Consider the following 21,025-nt stretch of genomic DNA (forward strand, 5'->3'; position numbering starts at 1 on the left):
TGGGTACTTTAAAGCAAGCACTTTGAACCCCAGATTTCTGACAAATATATACTGATGTCATGAGCTTTATACAGGCTGACAGTGGAAAAGGAGATGGAACAAAAAATCCTGAAGATGGAGGTCTGTTTAACTAGAGACGATCATCGTTACACAGCAGTACAAATCATAATTACTCTGCCTCTGCGCAGCACTCGTGTACGAATAGAATTATGCACACATTCTCCGGTACCTTTGACAGTAATAGGGTTGATCATGATGTACAGCTCCACTGGTGAACATGTTTCTTTGCCATGTGTGCCATCTAGTGGATATCAGGTGATATAACATGGATTGATTTTTCCTACATAACTAATGGTTTTTGGTGCACTGCATTCACAAGAATAATCTCAACATATTTCTATAGTGTATATGATCTAAGTTGTAGCATTGCATTGGTTTAACTGTTAAAGTAAAACAGCTTTCAGGAGAGAGACATTTTTTCTGCCCGTACACTAAAATCAATTTAGCCAACCCTTGAGGCTATTAAGTTGTTTAAAAATATCTAGAAATTCACTCAACGCCAAACCTCCAAGTTCATTAAGCATCACTGAGGGGAGCTCACACTTTGATCAATGACTGAATAGAGTAGCTCTGAGTTAGGTCAGCGTTTTGTGGTAGTTGTAACCCGCAAAATCAATGCTGCTCAAATCGAAAAATTTCTCGGAGTATATCTAAGGCAGGAGGTGGAGATAACAAGGCAGGAGGGGAGATGAGCGGGAAATTGAGTGAGCGAGTGAGAGAAGAGTGATTGTACACCAGTGCATCATTGGGAAGCAGAGAGGCTGCAGTACACATGGTGTTTGAAACAAGCTGTTCCCAATGGTCATTTATCCACATCACCTCAGAGGTGCTACGCCAGGCGCTACTGACTTAAAATCTATTTTGCGATTAAAATTACACGGAGAACAAATTCTCTCTCATTTTTGGCCTTTTAACAGAGTCCTGGTTTCCTGTTGACACCACTAGAGGTCAGTGTGACCTTAAGGTGTGCACACGGAGGAGTGAGGATGTTACGTGCGGCATAGATGGGTAGGAGGAGAGTTTGCAGCATGCTTTATGGTCATGTCCGCACAAAGGCTCCAAGCTGCAGAGCTGTGGCTGTTTTCTGCTTCAAACCAAATCTCCTTCTCTACTTTCTCTTGTCTTGTGCTCTTTCCTTATATGTTCCCTCTTTTGCATTTGAACCTGGGACGTGCACAACCTGTTTATGCGATTTGCATAAGCTGCCTTTGGAAATCTGTGCTTGCTCCAGTGTATTGCTCTGTCAGTGTGAGCTTGGTGTTCAAAAGGAATAGCTAATGACTCCGTTGCCCTCATTGACGCATGTCAGTCTATTTCAGGCACAACGACTAACGCTCTCATACATGGCCAAGTAAGAACTGATGATCTATGTGCTGGATTGCCCTTGCAACGTCAGCCTGCCGCATGGTTAGTGAGGAGAGTGTTTTTCAGCAAGCCAGAGCACTTTATCCTCGTGCCTATGAACCATCACTGAAGTGTATATCCTTGCCTCCTGTCAAGCTGCTGACAGCACTCTACCAGTGGAGGAGACATACCGGGAAATCAAACATGTGATCTGACCTGATGTGGCAGCAGTGACATTTCTTCAACCCTATCCTCCTCCACCTCTCTGCCCATAATAGGAGCCTTCAGCCTCATCTTTTTATTGATCCCCATTTGGGGTTACCCTCTTCACCCACCTCTGCTCTCAGGATGACAGTAGCCATAGTTGGAGAGGAAACAGTTTGAGGTGGGAGGGTAAGAGTCAAGCTACAGAAGGGGGGGGGGGGAGAATGAGTTTAGAATAGTGGAGATAAAGAGATGGGGAAAGTGAGAGAGAGTGATTGGGCAGCTGGGCAGAGACGGATGGCATTAACTGGACCGATTGCTGAAGGGACAGGAAGGGCATTGCCAGCCGCAGAAGCTTGTGGCCGGTGTTCACATGACTCTCTGTGTGCTGGGACGCTGGAGAGTAATATAATCTCAGCGTGATGGGGATGCTTGTGGGTGGGGTGGGGGGGTAAATTTAGCTGCAGCCGTAGGCAGGCAGGCGGCTCTGCATGGCTCGGGGGATGTTCACAGCTCTGAGGGGCTGCAGCGGCTACTCCTCTCTGGTTCGCTCTACCCTTCTGGAAGAGTCACTGAGGGCACCGTTTAATCACAATATGAATCACCTCCTTCCCATACCTTTGCAAGCTTAATGGCCACATGGTGAGATGCATTGCATTGCAGTGAGATGGCAGTGGGGGTAGTGCTGAAGATAAGTCGGTCGCACTTTATTTTCCAGCCTCTGTTAGGGTAGCATCTGTTGGCTTGTGCGCCTATTGGATTTCAAAAGCAGCAGCGCATGTCATAAGCTGATCTTCTATGATAGAACAGATTTTAGATGATTGATGTACAGATGTTTATTTTATGATAGCTAAATGAGCTATAAACCAAACATACTGTATGCAGTGAGGGTTGGCATCTCTCGGTAGCAGTGACTTTTGTCCAGAAGCGTCTCATCAGTCCTGTTATTAACACCTCTTTAAGCAAACAGTAATTAGGAGCAAAAGGTGTTGTGGCTTGAAAGTCTGTCAAGTGTGTTGTTCTGAACTTGAAAATAATCACCTTTTCTCTTATCTGTGGGATAATTGATGGTAAATGGAGTTGTACTTGGGTTGTTGTATAGTGCTTTTCAACTTTATACACACACACACACACACACACACACACACACACACACACACACACACACACAGTTTTATTCTATGCCATAAGTGCTGTCTGACAGTCATGCTCACACTCACTCTGACAGATGTGTCAGGGACACTTCAGCATACAGACTGGACAACAGCTGCCCGCAGCTACTAATAAAGAAAAGCTGTTTGATGTGTTTAAAGAAACATTTTCCTGTAGGGACACTAACGTTTGTAGACTTGCTTATTTGTTCAGGTGTGACGTTCCACAACATGTTGTCATGTTATACTCTGGAAATGATTTTTACCAACTATTCATCTTTTTATATCTATCTATTCAAACACAAGAGAAGTTAAGAGCAGCTTCTGTGTGTTTCTTTAAGGGAGTCGGATCGTGTGCGTTCCTGATGCCATACACAAAAAAGGAGCTCATAATTAGTCCAGAGATTTTCTACTTACCACTTTGTACTTTTTATGATCATTTATCTCCACAGTTTAGCTTTAATTACTTCACTAAAGATCAAGTACCTTGGGATGCAATTTCCCGCAGTAGTTCTTATCACATAAAGCTGGCATATAAACATCCAAACATTTATCATTTCTTGCTACGTACTGCAGGGAAATAAAGGCTACATAAAACATCTGTCCGTGGTATTATCGAGTTCTTTGTGTTGTTTATACTCTTAATTAAGTTGAAAGTATTTCCATTTGTGGAGGGTCATCCAATCACAGTATCTGTTTTGTTTTGGAGGGGTTTTTGCTCGACGCTGGCAGACTGTGATGCTGGTTGTTTATAATTGCAGGTTTATGGCTACGCTGTGTTATCTCAAGTAGTGGCTGCAGCCCTAAATAACAAATTCTGCCCATCTGTGAAGTTTGTTGAAACCGGCACAAATGATTTAGCCTTTCAAAGAGGACAGTGCTAGACTGTAAAATGATTTGGTGTTAGTCAAATGTTTTTCAGGTTGTCTTTTTTTTTTAAGTTGAAAAGACTCAGGATGGGCTTTGAAATAATTCTGAAAGTCTGTGTTCTTGTTCCTACTTGTGTTCGGCAGAGGTACGCTGTCTACTCGGCGTGAATCCTATTTTTATGTCTTGCTTACAACCCTGACCGGACTTCTTAGAACTACAGGATTAAAAATGAGTCTCCATTTGGGTTTTTGTTTTATTTCCATGATTATTTTGTCTTTTTGTCCCACAATCCTGATTTGTGACGCTAAATATTGACTTTTTGTTTCATTGCATTTGGATTTGCTAATCCTCAAATATACGAGAAACACAAGAAAACAAATTACTGGATTTTATTACTGTTAATGTCTGATGCAGTCACTCACCAGTTGTCTGGTGTAAATTGTTGTTATCTTCAGACAGGAAAGAAGAAAACATTTCAAATGCTTTCTCGCTTTTTGGCTTGTGTAATAATTTCTAAAAAAGTTTTTTCCTAAGGAAATGAATTTCATCTGCAATATATGTCATCCTGCTTTCCCTAGAATTTGATCTATTTTGACAAAAATAACAATAAAGTGACAGAAAGTATGGATTACAAATTAAATGAATTATTTTCAGTGGCCGAAGCGCTGATGGTTTTCAGCTGTTCCACATCATAATTGATTTTGACAGAGAAAATAAAACAAACACGAGTGATGTTTTCTCTCTGTGTCAGGACGCTACTGTTCCTGCTGTCGATGCAGCTCGTCTCCATGTAAAAGAACACAGGCATTGTCTGTCATCTCAGCTATAAAATAACTATTTTTTTTAATGTGTTATTAGCTGAAATTAGCTTTCACGCCTTTCATCACACTCACCAACAGTGATCTTTACTGTTCAGTGCTAAACCTTTCATCTGTCCTAACGTTTTAAGAAACAGTGGTTTCAAACCTGGGATTTCAACTATTTAAATTGTGCTCATGTATTTTATCAAGACCAAAACGATCCGTTTATTTTTATCATACTGTAGCTTCCTGTTTGTTAGGACAGTCACCTCTCAGCACATCACTGTAATATAGTTTAATTTTGTGATTTTCTTATTACAGACAATCCTGCTTCTGCAGTGTTTTTGTTCCTGGCATCACTACAAACCAGCTAATTCCTATAATGAGTTATTGTCCAGACTGACTTATCCTGACTGTGGATTCGGGCCTGTCCAAACACTCGAGCCGCAGGTGTGATCAGTTCTTTTTTGGACGTCTCCAGCTTTCTCTTTCTTGCACTCAGAGTCTGGTCAGATTGCATCAGTTGGTGATTATTTGAAACAAACTTCAGCCCCATGCTAATTATGGTCAGAGGTGCACAGTAAGCTTAATATTCTAAACGCATTCATTGTCTGGCGAAGCCACCATATAAAGTAAAATAAATAATGTATTTCTGGGGTTTGTGACCTTAGTTTATCCACTTGAGATATTAAGGGAAGTAAACAAACTAAGCTATAGGCCTGAAAGATTAATGAAAGGTGCCCAAAAATTATAGCTAATGATGGATGTCATCAGCCTCTCACAAACAGTTTAGTCATTTAAGTGTAATCTATGTTAGCTGTTTTTAGACACATCACTTGGGTGAATGATTGATAAGCAACACAAAACAGTTTTAAGTGGAAGTAACCCCATCAGCATTTAAAATGTCTTATCAGCTTAAGCCTGTTTTACACAGGTTAGGGCTTTCCATGCAAACCTCCCTCTTATTTTTAACAGTTTAGCTCTCAATCGCTGCCCTTGTGTCCGTGCCAGGCGGTAAATTAATATGCATTAAAGCTAAGCATTCAGGTGTGGAAGAAGAGACCTGGCATTTTGCGGAGAGCGGCGCAGAGAAAGTAGGCTGTGAGTGATGAGGGATGGGACGGATCCTGACACTTTAAGTCAGCCCTTATTGAGTGTGCACATTCTGTCATCGTGTACCGGCCACTTCTTTCATCTGAGTCACACACAGAAGGATTTAACTCCGTTAGCAACACCCACAACAAATACGGACCCGTCCTCTATGAAAGACACACACATGCACTGTGCTGTGTGTGTCTTTCACTGTAGTCGCTTACCATCTGGGACTACTATTGTGTGGCGTTTTAATAGGTATTCATAACACTCTGATTTATGCTCACATAGTGTTCAACTGACTTGCCGTTCCAGAAATCCTATAATAGGCTATTCTTGGCCAAATCTTGTCTCTGTAATTCATCTTTACATCTATTTGGTGATATTGCACAAAACAAAATGATGAAGGTGAAACTTGGCTTAGGAATGATCCTTTGTAATGAGAAAAACAGCCACACAGATATAAACATGCAGGTCTAGAGAGCAGAATAGTGATCCTGGTCGCAGACATATGGTGCGGTAATGCAGAGCCTGGTGTGTTTCCCCTCAGGAGCACCTGTGGAGCTCACAGAGACTTTAGGTCCCCTAGACACTTAGAGGACAAGCAGCGGCCAGGTGCCGAGGAGACTGCAAGGCGCCAAATACATCACCACCCCTCGCTGTGTGACACATTGCGATATTATGGTGTGCACGTCCCATGTCTTCTCTCTCATCTTTCTCCCTCTCTCATTGCATAAAATAGGTTGGAAGAGGCAAACATGGCAATATTTTAATAAGAGGGACACATTAAAATTGGAGCCATGAAGCATGTCATTAAAAAATGTCTGCTCCAGGCCACCTACATCGTTCCCGATACCTACATGGGAAAGCTATAAAGTGCTTACACACTCACTCTGGATTCATCATTGCATTTTTTGCAATCCCTCTCTATCAGCCTCTTCGCCTGCTTTCTGTCTCTCCCGTCCTCCTCCTGCAGGGAGATGAATTGGCAGTGGGACTGACTCGGGCTCATCAGTCACTCTGTCAATCCCTGAGGGGTGATCAAAGCTGCAGGACACAACCTGTCCCATTCGCAATGTGATTTAGTCATAAGACAGAGAGGCTCCATCTCTGTTACACACTGTGTCTGTCAGTGTGCAGATGAATAGGAGCTGCAGAGATGGAAGCATTAAAAATGTTTTATCTGTATGGGATTGTCTCATTCTGTTGTTCTGTTTATGGGGGGGGTAGTAAAAAAAAAAAGTCAGAAAGCAAAGTGCAGGTCATGTATGATGATGATGATGTGTGCATGTACCTGGATACTGCTTTCCCATCAGTCACAGGGCAGCTGTAAGAGTGGATGAATCTCTCTGCTGCTGTCTGGCTACCTGCTCATTGCTCAACACTCATCATCAAATGATGTAGCTCTCTATCAGCTGACCTTATACACCCAGCTCTCTAGAATTTCCTGTTATCTACTGAGTTTAATGCAGTGAGTTCCCACCTTATCCTCTTGTCCAACGAGGCAATGCATGTCTTCTTTTCCATTTTTTAACTTTGGCTTCTGATGTTGCACTTCAATCTATCTATCCAGTTGTGGCTCCAATATTAATCTCCCTGCCAAAACAGATTTCCTCAAGATATATCTCTTTTCTACCCTCTTCAGTTGCAAACTAAATAATGCTGAGACCCTGTGAGACTTGAAAGAAACAAAACAAGTGGCACAGAGTGAATTCCAAATTTTCTTTCTTCAGTTTTTCAGGAAAAAATTGTCTCCCTAATGCATACAAACGTGGCTACAAGTACAAAGCTCAACTGCTTTTGTATCTGAATTTTAAAGATTGTCTTATTTTCCAAACAATCTTCAGATTATTTTTTAGTGTAGCCTGCTGGTGCCCATTTTACTGGAAACCCGCACGTAGCAGTACCTGTGGAGGGCTCAGTGGATGTCACGTGACTCAGTCAGACATAAAATGTCTGCGTAGAAAGTCTTCTGGAGCTGCTTTAGTGCATAATGCAAAGCATTTAGTAAGCTGTTACCTCTCAAAGGTCACGTGCGTATTTGTTACCTTTGGAGGCTCCTACTCTTCTCGTTATGCTTTTTCTTTTACAAACACTACTCTCCCTTTACTCCCTGTTTTTGAGTCCACTGTCAGCCCTACTTCCTTGTTTGTGCTATTCTCACATACATTTTTAAGAGTCCTAAATCCCATCTCTTAAATCCTTCACTCTTGTCTGCTTGCACTTCATCTTCACATTCTCCTGAGTCTGCTGACACAGTGCAGAGTGGATGCTTGACACCTGGGGTTGGCAGCATTTCCTTTCCTGCTAAGTATGACTTAAAGCGAGAGAGGGGAAGGCAAGCGCGGGCGTCACGCTCCTGCCTCAGCTGGGAACGACCAGTTTGGATTTGTGGAGATCCAACTAGCTGAAGGGGACAGATATAAACATTCAACGGTGTTGTTGTACAGCGTAACTGCACTTATCATGGAAGTGCGTACATGTTTTTCTTTCCTTGAATAAGGGGACAGACTTTGTTATGTTTGTTATGTTCAGTATTGCATTGCCTAAAAAAACAGTTTACTGATACTGTGCAGAGATTTCAGATTGTTTAGACTTTTCCAGCTGCATTAAAATGCTGCTTTTATTAATAAGTGCTGCTACTATAGAGTCAGTTAATACAGGCATTGAGGTGGATGTATTAAAAATGGAAGCTTATAGATATTACAGATGTAAGGGTCAAGGTGTTAGTGCTATAGGATAAGTGAATACATGCTACATTTGTATCTGTTCTGCCTGAATAGGTTTCATATAAATGGGTCAATGTGATCATTGTTACAGACACTGCTGGCTTTTATTTGGAATACAAGTCTTTCATCTTTCTAACTGCACTTTATTCCACTTTGTGGAATAAAGCAATATAGGAAAATTAGTGATCAGTGTAAGTTGTCTTATCCTCTCAACGTAGCCAATGCCTTATATAGTGCTACTGAAAAACTGTATTAAAGTTCCTTTTATAGCTACTCTGCGCACATAATCGCCTCTGAACGTGGATAGAGCATGAGGGGGAGACACTGTAGGATTCCTTTAGTCTGCTCTATCTGCGTTTAGCAGTCTGTAGTAGTGCTTTGTCCTCTGCACTGCAGTAGGATAGGAGTATATGACAGCCATGTTTGCTAATTATGTTTTCTAAGCACATATTTCATCTGCTGTTCAGCGTTCCCTGTCTGCACTTGTCGTACCCCCCTCCTCCTCGTTCATTCGGCCCATGCTTTAATTCTGTAAGACCATGCCACCGGCTGGTCTATTAGCGTAATTTAAAACTCTGGAAGAGAAATGAAATAATAGAGGTTTTATCAGCTATAAATCCAGTATGGCATTACTCAGAGCAGACTGACTCTGAAAATTAGCATGAAGGCTATGAGCTGCTAATACTACATCTTGTGTCAAACTGGTGCATATCTTGCTGTTCTTTTAGCATCTGTTTATCTATTTTTCACGTATTCTGTCACCCTGTCAAGAAAAATGAGCTTTTCGGGCTCTGTGTGTTCAGCAGAGGATGTACAAGATGCTCTGTCTTTTGCTTGAACATCAAAACTCTTTATGCATTAAATGAATTTCTTCTTTGAAAGTTTCATTTTTTTCTGATTTTTTTTTTTTTTTTAATGTCAGACAGCATTTAAAATCTTCAGGTTAGCATAACAACTGATGATGATATCCCTTTGTCAGTGGTGATCACAACGGTATCGCTTTCTCACTCTTCAACCCCTTTGTGCACAGCGCTTCCAAAATGTCTGTTTTGTCAGACGCACAGCTGCAACTCTCCCTGGCGTGAGTGTGTCTCAACAGATGCTGTAGCATATCTGTGAGCATTTTAGGGTAGATAAGTAAAAAGAACACTGGCATTGTGACCATCACAGATGCCTCTGATTGCATGCTGGATCAGGAAGGAAATTCCTTTAGGACGAGGACTGAGGATCAACAGCTAGAGTCTGCTCGGCCAAGTTGGCATGGCTTCGATGGTGAGCATAGGCAAAGCGTATCCATTTGAAAAACCTAGGCATGTAAGTACTGATACGAGCACAAGAGACAACAAATGTGAATCCAGTTCAAACCTCTTGTGATGGTTGTACACAACAACTGGTGTTATATGATGGCTGAGGTGACAGACGCTGAGACTCTAAACCTTCTCTCGTGCACTGAAGTCACACTCAGCAAGGGATTCAGGAAACAGTGGTGTGGGACTAAAAGATGATATTTTTTGACCATGATATTGGGAAAAGGTTAAATAGTTAGTCTTCACATGTAATTGGTTATGATCAATAATACTTCCTGGTAGGGCTGGGCGATATGGCCTAAAATTCATTTCGCGATATAATTTGAAGCATGTGCGGTAACGATATATATCACGATATATTCTTTTCTTCTGTATAACGTATTTTCCACACTATAAGGCACACTTAAAATCCTTTAATTTTCCCAAAAATCGAGAGTGTGCCTTATGTATGAATTCTGGTTGTGCTTACTGACCTCGAACCGATTTCTGCGTGCAGAAATCTGTTAAAAAATGTTTTAGTACAACTTTGGTAAGCTGCACTGCTTGATGGATGTCAGAGCATTACGGCTGCCGTAGTGAGGAGCTTCGCGGAGTAATCTGGGTCCAAAACTCCGTCAGCTTCAGGTCCCACAGTCAAACGAACACTAAGAGTTAAAAACGGTCTAAATTCTTTCATCTTTAATTAAATCATCAGCTTGCTGCTTTATTGGGTGTAACAATTAAGTTTAACATCCAGGCATCCATGAAAACAGAATTTATTAAATTTAACGGAGTTAGAAGTTAGCAGGAAGTTAGCTCGCTAGTTTCCACCTAAACATTTCATACCATGTTCTGACTGAGAGATTTTTGAAACTAATTCAAACGTACAGCTCTGCTACCACTTCCAACATAAATGAAGACAGAAAACTAAACAGCAGTGGTGTTTGCAGGGTTACTGAAGTTGGACTACCTGGTATATAATGTTGTGCTACGTGATTGCTAGCGACACAGCTATGTTAGCATAACATTAGCACAGTGAAGCTGGAGGATGAACGCCAACTTTTTTTCCACTCGATAAAAGTTAACGTGAGGTATTCTGGTGGTCAGGGACAAATGCAATCGCATAGCAGGATGCTGTACACGGAGCTGCGAGAGAATTCAACATTAATGAATCAATGTTACGGAAGTGGAGGAAGCGCAGTTTTTGGCTTTCCCCATATTTCAAAAGTGCTTAATCTTTTTGCTGTGACTGTGGCCTGGCATAATTTGCAGATGATAATGGTTTTAGCCGCCGCGATGCTTTGGACCAAAACAGGCGCCGCTTGATGACACATCAACATGCGCTATCGTGATAGAGCGATATAGTCAAAATCTTTATCGTTGGCCAAATTTATATCGTTTCTATCGTGTATCGTTTATATCGCCCACCCCTACTTCCTGGAAAGAAACTGTATTTAGCCACATTAACTCATTCACTGCCATTGACGTCTATAGACGTCAATTGAAAAACTCATGTTGACTGCCATTGACGTCTATAGACGTCAATTACGTTTTTCAATGGGAGGGGCCAGAATACAACCTCGGGCAGCTTGTCAGTGAATTTTATTTTTTCATATATTTGTAAATAAATTGTTTTGATAAAACATAACCTTTCTCAGTGTTATTTCTGTTTTATAGAAGTGAAAACCTATTTTATATGTTAGAGGTGTCACAAAGCAAGAAATATTAGTGTCAAAGGCACTTTTCTGCTTGAAATGTATTTTTCACAAAAAGCTCGTTTTCTCCCTTTTTTTGGTCAAAACAGGCATTTTTGGTGGAACCCACCTCTCTTCTACAGCTGATTACTAAAGAATGGAAAATGGTAGAAACAAGCTTTTTTTTTTTTGGATGAAAGAAGAGAGTCTGTTCTTCATTTTGGTAGGTTCAGCGTTTATATGATCATAACACACAGTTTTCTGTGGCTCTTCAAAAATGAGTAAAAATGCTCAAAAACCCTGGCAGTGGGGAGTTACCTGATTTGAAAATGGCTGGCAGTGAATGAGTTAAGAAAGGAACATTGCACTAGCATACTGTGCCACATTCATTATTATTCATCTCTAGCTTCCTTCCAGTGTTTTTTGTCCTGCCTCTCTCCCATCAACCACAGCTGGTCACAGCAGATGACTGCCCCTCTCTGAGCCTGGTTCTTCTGCTTTCTTACTGTTAAAAGGGAGTTTTTCTTTCCCACTCTTGCCAAGTGCTTGCAAAAGGGGTCATTTGACTGTTGGGATCTGTATCCTTGTAGGGTATCTGCCATACAATATAAAGCACTTTGAGGCGAGTGCTGTTGTGATTTGGCACTCTGTAAATAAAACTGAATTGAATTGCTTGCTGGGTTCCAGGTTTGGCCAACTGAATGTCTTTATCTAAGTGAATAAATTGGAGTAGTGAAAATATAACAGCAGGCATTAGGAAGCTTAGCTGCTAGGGGAAATGGAACTAAAATTTGGTTATCCACTTGGTGAAGTAAGGGCTGGATGCAACAATCCTTATACGATGAGCTGTTGGGTGCTTTACAGTTGGCATTAAAAATGTGAAAGTAAATGCAAATCCTCTGCTGCGCCAGCTAACGTTGTGCAGGCATTTGGCATTTGACACTGAAGACCTGGCAAGCGATAAAGACAAAGACAAGAGTGTTAAATTAATGATGAGCAGTCACATTTACTTACTGTACTGGATTCATTCTGTAGCACAAGCCTGTAAAAAATAAATAATTAAAATGACTGACAATAATCCATATGGAATAAGCGTATGGTGTGTATATATGACACATACAACTTGTATGTAGTCACACAAGTGACTCTAGAGAATGGAATTTATGAAGTTTAACATAATTTTATGAAAAAGTAAACTTGTTTGATAATATTTTTTTCTGTTTTTTAATTGCTGTCAGTCTTTTCGTGTCTCTTTTGTGTGTTGCAGTGTTATTGATTTTGCATTCCTTTTGCGTTCTGCATTCTTCCTCAGAGTCCATCTGTTTAACTCCCACACATAAACTAATCTCAGATGCTGAGACCACAAAAAAGTAAGAAAAAGTAGGATGTAAACTGCCTGAAAACAAAACATTTTTCTTACAAGTTGTTGTTTTTATAAAAAATACCATTGCAGTTTTCAGACTTAAATCACTAGACTCAGACAGTATGCGCTGAAGACCTGGCTCCATACAAATGACACGCCTAATATGTTTCTCCTGTAAGGTTGGGGCCAGAATATAGGCATAGTCTTCTAAGAGCTCTCACTGTTGGGTTTATCTCTTTACACACGTCCAATATGAAAGACTTTTTTTCACATGCTCTTAGAGTGACCTCTGTTTTATGTTTTATGACCTGAGTTGTTCCTCCAATGAGTCACATTTTTCATGTTTCTTTCTCATAAACGCTACCTCCTATATTCTCTAGTAGCTGCTGCTGTTGGAGTAGGAGCTAATGCACTAATGTAATACCAAATTGTACAACCAAATACAGCCTGTTATTGTGAATCCTAATAAGACATAAAGACATAAAAGAACAGACTGTACTTTGGTCAATTAGTTAGTGGGTTGAATATGTGGGTTTTGCCCATTGCCAAATCTTTTCTGCCAGTTGTCATCTTGGAGGATAGAGTTCGCTCACAGACTGTGAAGATACAGGACTGCCACTGTTGCAGAATCTCATCTCTGTCTCTCTGCGTTGAGATTGCCTCCAGCGATGACAAGCCTTGTTTTTCCCAGTGAAGGAGATCCCGCCCCACAACAACTTCCACCAAAGCTATCGATGAAGCAATCAGCATAACACTCTCTATGTCTACTTCACACTTTGCTTACGGCAGGATCAAAGGGTCAGAGTCTGGACTCACTGCTAAATGGTGCTAATCAGGCACCAATCAGGCACCTGATTGTCAGCACCGGGTTTCCCAGAAGCTCAAAAGAAGAGTTAATAGCAAAAAAAAGCTTTTTTTCATTGGCAGAGAAGATTTATTTTTCATGTTCAACTTTGTTGCTCACCCCGCAAATGCATTTTCCTTATAAATGTGGCACCAGACTAACGTGTTGCCACCTGCTGGCATAATGAGACAGCAAGAAAAATCTGGAAACTAAACTTCATTTTCACCCTCGACTATTGTAGGACACGCACACATCAATGAAACTAAACACATTTTTGCTATAAATTCAGTTAATTTTAGTTAGTTTTGTGAACACTCATTACAGTTTTAGTTAGTTTTCCTTTTTTTGTTTTTGTTTTCATTCCCGTTAACGAAAATGTTTTTTCACTTCTAGTTTTCGTTATTTCGTTAGTTTTCGTTAATGATAATAACCTTGGAACAGAGCCATTTCTGCCTTCATGACTTTGTACCACACCTTACCTAGTCTGGAAATTGACTTCAGATCCACTGTGCAGAATATACACTGTTCTCTGATGAAACTCAGGTCTTTGTGAAACATGTTAGGAGGCTCTCGGCTTGCAGCTGCCAAACTGAATGGGCGGTGCCTAGTTAGGTGATTTACAACCTTGGTGTCAGGTTGTCAAGCGTTAACACTTTCAGAACCGTGGACAGCTCCAGCCAAAGGAACGATCGAAGGTTCCACCATTCCTTCCCAACTGATGAAACCGCAGACACAGAATATTTTCATACGCCAGGACTGACTGTAATTAATCAGCATGCATCTTTTATTTTGAGGTTCGAGTGCAAGATTCAGTTTCATAACACATTCAGAATAAAGAACATTCACAGCTGTCTCTGAATTTTCTTCAACTGGAGGAGCCATAAGGGAACAACCGTATGAAGCGCAGACATCACACTCAGCAGACACCATTATGATTTTTTTTTTAAAACCAGTCAGAGATCGAGATGGCTCGGCTCCCTCTGTCTCGGCTTCTTTTTATGGTTCTTCTTACTGCCTGACAGTGAAAGTGAGAGAAATGGTGTCATCACAGAACAGATTTATTTCCTTGTTGACTCTGGTGAAAAACAGGTGCAGGGATACCAGCTTAGTTTTTCAAAGGTGCCTCCAAGACACAACAGATGATGCTTTGTCGGTGACTCGTGGTTATAGCAGGTGCAGGATTTTCTAGGGGCATTGTGAGTGGCGGACTTATGGCTTTCAGATTTGTTTATTGAGGAAAATAACTGTTGATGAAGTTATAAAGTTCTAGTGCTCCCCACAGGGAGTCGGAAGAACCTGGAAAATAACCCAAGAACAACAGAGCTGTCATGGTCCTGGGTCTTTTGACCCAGCGTTTTAAGTTTGAGTTTATTTTGTTCATTAGGTTATCTAAGTTCATTTGGTTATTAGACTCCTTGTGTTTTCTTCCCCTGTATTTAAGCTTCCCCTCACCCTTCGTGTTTCATGCTGCGTGTCTTATGTTATCAAGTTTGTATTATCATGCATAAGTGTTTCTAGTTCTTATTATTTCCCCCTCCGTTTCCAACCATGTTAAATCTCCCCTGCTCTTCATGCGTTTCATGTCTGTGTCTTACGTTGTCAAGTTCTGGTTGTCGTGTCTAAGTCTGCATGTTTCCTGTTTTACTTTGAAAAGGGGTCTTGTGTTCTGTGCTCATGCGGTTAGTTTTACTCTTGCCTGTGCATCATTATGTTTATCCTAGTCAGCTGTTTCCTCATGTGTCTCCACTTCCCCTAATCACCTCCTGTGTATTTAAGTCCTCTGTTTTCAGTGTGTGATTGTCAGGTCGTCTGTTGTCCACGCCATGTTTCCTTTGCCATGCTTCCAAGTTTCTTGTCTAGGTTTTTCTTATTGTTTGTTTAGATCCCCCAGTTTAGGTTTGTGTTAATTTTGCTTCAGTTTGCCTTGCCCTTTGTTTGTACCTTTTCTACCAGCCATATTAAACGGCTCGCCTTTTGTTAACATTTCAAGTTCTGTTCCCTGTTCCTTGGGGTCTGCGTTTTGGGTCCTTTTCTCAATTCATACAGTCTGCCCTCGCCAGACTGTGACAAGAGCTAACACTTCTGGCTTTTGCCTGCCATGGACCACTTTCCTTGTGATGTACAGAAACTCTGTTGAAGGAGTCCAGCGGAGCAATGTAACTATACTACAATGCCAAGCTGCTTGTCGTGGTCTGCGAGGGCAGACCGTGTGGAGAGTGTGTTTGTTGGACCCAGGTGCGGACACAGACGCAGGAGGCAAAACTTTTGCTAAGCTCAAAACGAGCCTTTAATCAGGGCTGATACAGAAGGCAAAATAACAAACCACAAACTATGGGAATGACAAAACTAAGAACCTAAACTGGGAGTAACTAAAGGCTATGAACGAAGACCAGGACTGAACTATGACAAAGTACTGTGGACAGACTATGAACACGACATGAAAAACTGTGAACAAGATCTCGGTACTGGCACATGAAGGTGTAGGGAAACATGACTGGAGAACGTGACTATGAACATGTCCAATACCGAATCTTGCAAGCTAGAATCCTGACGTGCAGCTAGAAATAACAGGGTGCACGAACAGACGACGCGACACGAAGACACACTGGGCTGAGGAACTACACTGAGGAAGTCATCAAGGAATTAGAGACAGAAGGGGAACACAGCTAGAAACACTGACATAAGACAGGAACATGAACCTTCAGAGTAAAACGGGAAACAAGACACCACTAAACAAAGACGCAGACACGACAGTGAGAGACAGACTAGACACTGAACTAAACCTGCAATAAACATGAGAACACAAAACCTAAGAACTAATCCCTGAACAAGAATAACTGAAACATAGATTCGTCGTCGTGGTCGTCATCATCATCATCAGAAAAGCAAAAACGCACCAAAACATAACAACTCAAAATACTGGGTCAAACTGACCCAGAACCGTGACATTGCTCTTGTATATCCTTGCTATGAAGGTTTGCAGTTACCAAAGTGGTTGCTACATAGACGAATGAGAACAGAAGTGGCCTACAGAATGAGTTATAGCCTGAGTTGGGCATTGCTGAAGGAGGCTTTGCAGTGAGGAATAAGGTCTGACACGGGGATGTAGCTCCTCTACCAGAGGACTGGTACACATTATGCACATTATTTGTTTATCTTTGTGTCTTCACTTTTTGACTACTTGATAAATGAAGAAAAATGTGTCTTCATACTCTTGAGCTGGGCCTAAGTGGGCCACAATGGTAAACTTTATTAATAGGATAAGTGAAACAGTGACAGCTTTTAGCTGCAGCCTATACAAAATGGAACAAAAACAACACATTCTCTGACACTGTCCAAACAGAAATATAGGTTTTATAGGTTTAAGAAGAGAGTGTTGTTTCAGGGCAGATGTATCAATTGGTTTGCCTCCATGGCCACGGATCAAAAAAAGGAAAAATCAGAAGCTCTGAGCACATAAGTAGCTCTTGCTGTCTTGATGATAAAGCAAAACCTTGCTGCAGGGTGTATGGGTCAGCCTTAATGTTTGGAGACTGGTTTTGTTTTTTCTCACAAAAAGAACCTAACTATTGATAATCACAGCAAGCCTAAGGGTCTTCTTACAGTATTTCCCTCTTCTTCTAACTGGTGTTAATGCTTTGCGTGTCATGTTTTCCAATGAAGCACTGCATTTCAGTTGGAAACTTTTAAAAAAAAAGTGTAATTTTGTCTTATACGAGGAAACTTTTAGGAAAATAGGAAAGGAATTTTTATTCCTTATAAATATATCTGTGAAATATATATTTGCTGACTCGAGTACACATGCAAATCTCTTGCTTTTGTGCTTTTTTGTTAGGGGGAAATGTAAAACAATACAGCGTTTTTAAAGGTTTAATTGAATTGTAATCCAACCTCGTTTGGCCCCGTCCTTTTTAGTCCCAGACTTTTTGAAGGAGTGTGCATGCAAACGTAAACACAGAGATCACGCTGACCAGATATATTATGCAAGTTTGGCAGTAGCTCATACTTCATATCAGCTCAATTTGTGGCCCGTTCTACAGTCATCTCTTTGAAGCGTGAGTGGTGAAGTGGTGTAGCTGTGGCAGTAATTTGCCCACCCATGCTGCTGTGTGTTCAACTGTGCGGCTTTTACGTATAAATGATGCTGTGTTAGTTGACAGTGTGGCTGATGGGATGGAGCCGAGCTGTCATAACTCTTCTTTACCAGCACTTCATGAACCTTGGCAAACAGCTGACCTCTAAGGCTCTTCCTGCCTGTGAGAGCATACTCTTTGTGTGTGGTGTGCACGGGTTGTGCTGTGTTGAACGCGGCATCATTATGAATATAGAAAGAAAGTGTAGCGGCGGTCTGGTCATTGTCATTCAAATTGCCTATTAAAGAACAGCTGATAAATGATGACTCAGAGTAAAGTAATGAACAATTGAAGGAGACGCCTGCTCCCCTCAAAGGTGAAAACAAAACACAAATCTGACATGTTATCATCAAGCTAAATGGAAACAAGTTAATTAGAGCTAGAAGCAGGCTAAACTTATTTTCCTGTATCTTTCATTTTCAGGTAAAGATGTGCTCTGCAGACCTGTGTTGACAGCATTTTTCACTACTAGTTACTGTACAAAATAATTGCATGGTTAAAGCTGTCTGTTGAATTCCATCCCGCCTCTTATAATTCAGCTTCTGCAGGAATCTCCAGGCGTGTATCTCATCACTCAGCAGTGCCACACACTTTGGCTTCCCTCCAGTGACTACAGTTTTACCACTGCACCCCCCTGACTTAACTTTCACATACATCAACCCGCAATCAGAACTTGGCTGAGCCACCCAATGTGTTGAATTGCACAGCAGTTCCCTGTGATAAGTCCTCTAAGCCTTAGCGATGCAGATTTATGATTGAAATATGTACTGTTCAGTACAGAACAAGAACTGCAGAGTAACGTTGGGCTGTATGCTTCGGCCCAACACCCTTCTTGTGTTCCATTTTAGAGTTTTGCATCCTTTAGTAGCCAAAGAATAGTGTGCTTTTGTCGGCTGTCCCTGGTTTTTCATATATTCAAGCTGCAATTGCATCGAAAGGGATTTACTTTGGATTCTTTTCAGCATTCCTGTGTGGTTGTGTCATGGTCCATCCTGCTGTGACCAATGGCATGAAAAGGCACAACCGAGGCAAGACCACATTGTAAAAAGAGTCTGAGCGTCCGACCTTACTGAAGCAGCTGTCAAGGATTTGGAAAGTAAAGTTTTCTCTACAGTGTTATAGAGGAGGATTATGCCAGACCAGCACTTATTATGGACGGGGTTCAGCCTGAGAAACTTTTTCTAGGAAGAAAATAGAGTGAGGGAATGATGGAGGAAGGCAAGTGAGCTAAAGAGAGAGATATGGAAGGACAGCTGTTAGGGGCACACATCCTATAGAGGGGGGAAATGTGTGTGTTTATGTTGGGGGATCATGCAGGGAGGTGAGACAATGGTAAGACGTGAGCCTCAAGGCTTAGCTGAAGAACAATCAATAGCCTGTCAGGCCTGCAAATGAAGGAGCAATACCTTCATCTTCCCCGGATGTGCAAGTTTCCGCATCTTGTCATTTTGATTTTGCTGTCCCAAAGTGAACATGCGCATGGAGCAGAGATTAAATGCTGTAATGTCTCAATTTATGCATTTAGAATAAATGGATGACAATTTTTGTGCTGCATGCTCTTCATAATCCTTACTTGGTGTTAAACGCAGGATGGCGCGATCCATTGAAGCACAATTTTACCCACAAAAGAGCCGAAATAGACCACTTCACACTACAGTTTAGTGACTGTTTAAATAGTTTTTTAAAAATACCTCTACGCAGAGTGTAACTTTAGACTTGTCCACCAGTGCTGTATTACTTAAGCACTAGTCTTCCTTAGTGGGAGCAAAGCCATCCACAGCTCACTCGCTGATTTGTGCCAGCGCTGGCCAACGGTCCCTCAGTCACAGCTGTGTGAGTTCTGAATGCGCCACAGCTGCGGGACTCATGAGACCCATGAGACAAATGATTATCCATTACCACACACAGCAAAGCAGTGGCTTTTCAACACCTCTTCCTGTGTTTTTTTTTTAATTCAAAACAATGTTGTTTGGGTTTGTGATCCTCACTGCAAGGCCAAATATCGTCCTCCCAGGACCTAACTTAAAGTGTCGTTCTTGATCTGCCTCAGCAGACAGAGAGCTGTTTGTTAGAATACCAGGGTCACTTTTTGTTCCTTGTCGGATCTTGAGGAATTTTGTCTAAATGCTATGAAAGGGCTATCTGTGTCCACAGTGGTGATACGGTATGTCATGTACTGCATGTTTTACAAGCTAATCTTCTTCCTTAGCAATTGCTGGAAGGATACACATCTTGCATATTGACTTGTATTCACATGCTCCACATGCTGCATACGTACACAAACACTGTAAAGGGCCACAGATGGTAAATATAACTCACAAGGTGACTGATCACATTTCAAGCCAAATGACACTCTGTTTATAGCTATAGGAACATAACTAACTTGGCTGTACGATCACTGATGACCACAAACCAGCATCTATCTCCTGAGCGTGACTCACTGTAGGAATGCTCTTCAAGTTTTATACTAAATGAATGTTGACAGCTTTCCTGTTTTCCTTTGTTTTTTTTTCCATGGATGATCTTTAAAGTTGCTTGTCCAGTTGGCTGTCTGCAGTCTCCCGGGAAGAGGAAGGAGACAAGCTTATAATGATGAGGAGTAATGGTGGGACATAATTATATTTGTTATTTGCGTCACTGGAGCCCTAATTAATTCAACTCACTAATGGGAGGAACAAAACTGTCTGTTTTTGTGAGCTGCATTGCTCTTTGGGTTGTTCTTCACAGCAGTATGCACATCCAGTTTTGTTATCTGCCTGGTTTCTTATCCTTTCTCCGTCCTGATGCCGCAGTAACATATTAACGTTATGCTTATTCCTCTGTCACCACTTGACTTCTTTGTGTTCTTTTCTACTGTTCTGCCTTCCCACTCAGCCTCACAGTGCTTTTCACTCTCTGCCTGACCTTAGGCCTTTTGACATTGCATCTTTCAACAGAAATTGACAACCCTGAAGGCAGTCCATTCAGTCTTGTGCTTGGCTTGAAATCTTTAATTCAATAAATGTGCTGAAATAAAAAAATAGGCTCAGAAAAGCACTGTCGTAACGATATATTGTAGATTCCATTCCAAGTATGTCTAACCCCAAAATAATATGTGGATTTTAAGTCTGATTAATAGGGCTTTGTTACAAAGGCTGCAAGCCCTATGTGGCCAAACAGTATATGAACAGTACCCACAAATATATTGTAAACCAGACATGCCACAAAAACTACTTTGGATACTTTTTTTTTAATTATTCCAAGAATAAATGGAATTAAAAGAGATGATAATAATATAATAGTAATAGAAGTACACGCACGAAAGAACTGAAGATAGAGAACGTCTTTGCTTACGTCTTACTTAAAGCTAATGTTGTTTCTCATATTGCTTTTTTCATGTATTTATTTCCTTAGTGCAAACTTTCTAACCACTCAAAAGCTGCAGCATAATGCTTGTTGAGGAATGAATTTATCTC

At 41.2% G+C, this 21,025-nt stretch overlaps 1 protein-coding gene across 1 annotated transcript in view; it reads left to right on the plus strand.

The window, feature by feature from the left end:
* The window catches only part of tspan9a (tetraspanin 9a), a 193,055-nt gene that overhangs the window by 25,207 nt on the left and 146,823 nt on the right, over positions 1 to 21,025 (plus strand). The window lies entirely within an intron of this gene.

The sequence above is a fragment of the Copadichromis virginalis genome, linkage group LG7 (assembly GCF_057382275.1).
Source record: "Copadichromis virginalis isolate Kocher_CV1m ecotype Utaka linkage group LG7, C_Virginalis_male_GT1.1, whole genome shotgun sequence".
NCBI classification, from domain to species: domain Eukaryota; kingdom Metazoa; phylum Chordata; class Actinopteri; order Cichliformes; family Cichlidae; genus Copadichromis; species Copadichromis virginalis.